This window comes from Nannospalax galili, unplaced genomic scaffold (genome assembly GCF_000622305.1).
Source record: "Nannospalax galili isolate Female #2095 unplaced genomic scaffold, S.galili_v1.0 scaffold858, whole genome shotgun sequence".
Classification (NCBI taxonomy): Eukaryota; Metazoa; Chordata; class Mammalia; order Rodentia; family Spalacidae; genus Nannospalax; species Nannospalax galili.
In genome coordinates, this window is record NW_008341877.1 from 977,779 (window position 1) to 980,123 (window position 2,345).

Here is a 2,345-nt window from a genome sequence, read left to right on the forward strand (position 1 = left end):
GAATTCAAACCAGATACTGAGTGCAAGATAGAAGACTGTAGTTTATTGCAGAGTAGAGACAGCTCACTCTCAAGAAGTAAGAGTGGTTAACGGACAAAGGGACCATAGTGCTGATGTACCATGTGGGTAGACTTTATATTATTTTTAAAGTCTCTGGAGCAATCATCTTTCATGAGAACCCTTGCAGCCCAAGTTGTTGATAGTCATGTTTGGTTTGATCCGTAGAAAGGGAAAGAAGTATGGCTTTGTTTTTCATCAGATAGCTTCCTCATAGACAGTGACCTTATTTAGACAGTTATCTATTAGTGTCCTTCCAGGAAGTTAAGAATGTCAGGTCTCCTCACATGGCCATAAATATAATTCATTATTCTAACCAGTAATCGTTATTCTAAATGGTAATCAGAGTGCTGCACCTCCAATCCTTGGTTCTATAGGCTGGGCATCAGGAGGGAGAAGGCCAGTTTTAATGTCCTCTAATCCTGTTAACATTTAACTAGTTAACATTGTTCTCCTCTAAATTTTATACTTACCTGGCAGGGGAGATACCATGCTCACAATGGTGGTTTTCCCAGGGCAAGGCTTATCCATTGCTCTCCGGATGTGCTGACCTCTGCGATTTTCCCAAATGTGGGAATCTCAACTGCATAATTTGTGGTAGTGGGGAACTGCGTTCACGCTCTCCCCTGTAAAAAAGAAATTATTATTTTCTTATTTTATGTGTATGAATGGATTGCCTGCATGTGTGAAAGTGCATCCCTGTCATGCAATGCCCATGGAGGTCAGAAAGAGGTGTTGGATCCCCTGGAACTAGAGTTATGGCCAGTTGTTATCTTCCATGTGGGTGCTGGGAATCCAACACAGGTCTTCTGCAAGAGCTGCCAGTGTTTTTAACTGCTGAGCAATCTCTCCAGCCCCTGTTCTCTTCTTTTTAAGATATCTGACCCCACAAGTTAGCCCTGTTGTCAGCTCACTTATCAATAGCATTTTTGTTAATTGGTTAAATAGGATTTTTGATCATTTTGTATTATAAATTTGTATTATTTTCACTTATAATTAATAAACAATATATAAAATTGTACTGTTCCTTTACAAGTAATAATATATTTGATGACCTGCTTCTTTTGATAATTTCTCCATGAACAAATTCTTACAATAGTTTCAAGAAAGGGATTCTCCTAGTTTGTGGGGGACAGGCTTGAGCCTAGAGTGAGTCTTAATGAGAGCCATACAGCAGGCCTGAGATAATGGCCCCACAGCTGGAGCCACAAGGAACACCTTGTGACATTTGCTCCCATGGGCAGATCATGAGACTGATGCCTAGAGCTCCCCACTCCCTAATCACCACCCTTGAGATTCTAAATTGCAACACTTAGATATTGCAACAGCCTGGGTCACCTTGTTTCCCAGGTATCCAGACCCCCTACAGGAAATCAGAACCTAAGTAACCAGAAACCTATCATGCTAAGAAGGAGTCTGGCTCAGGATGTCATGATAGGACACAGCCCTGCCAAAGATCTGAGTTGTAACTTCTTGATTGGGCCCCTACCTGTGTATAAGCTTGTGCCCTTCTGCAATAAGCCTGATCTGTGTCACCGAACCTGGTCTCCTGTGTCTGAATGAGGCTCCACTGACACAGTCTCCTCACCAGCCCTGGGGTCTGAGACCTGCAGAAGCAGAGACCATAGGTGCCAGGTGAGCAGAAGAGCAGCCACAGCTTGAAGCCTCAGCTAGGAGCAAAGGGTGGCATAGTAGGTGGTGCCCTGGCGATCAGCACCACGTGAATGGAGGCTGTAGACGGTGCCCCTGCGAGTGGAGGAGCTGCCCGCAGAGACAGCACCAGGAGAGTGGTGGGCCAGTGGCAGCTGGCGGGGGCCACAGTAGTTCATATTATTTGTATGTTGACTGCTATTTTTTTTTATGAAAAGGACATTCCTTATTAACATATAAGTTATTGGAGTAAATTCATAAAATCTTATATCATTCATTTGAAGTAACAAATAATTTAATGCTCAAACTTTTCCAGATTTGGCAATTGTCTCTCTTCTAGTTACCTCCTTCTGAATTCCTCTGCCATCACTTCCATTTTAACAAAGTTAAATGTTTTCTTACTTCCTGTTACAATCATTTGGTCTAGTCTTACCTGTCTGTGATGGCTAATCCTGTGTGTCAACTTGACTGGATCTGGGATTAACTGAAATGACAGAGATCTTCTTGATTGGATCATCTGAAGCTGGAAGACACACCCTAAATGTGGGTGTTACCTTCTGATGGCAGCCTACTGTATAAAAGGCCAAGGCAGAGGAGAAAGTCAGGGTTCTTGCTGCTTGCCTTCTCTCTTGCTGGTG

General features: G+C 43.0%; 1 non-coding gene across 1 annotated transcript; it reads left to right on the plus strand.

Moving 5' to 3' along the window:
• Positions 1–522: 522 nt before the first annotated feature.
• LOC115071131 lies at positions 523–686 on the plus strand. Its single transcript, XR_003850242.1, has one exon. It is a non-coding gene; the product is annotated as a U1 spliceosomal RNA (small nuclear RNA).
• Positions 687–2,345: the final 1,659 nt, after the last annotated feature.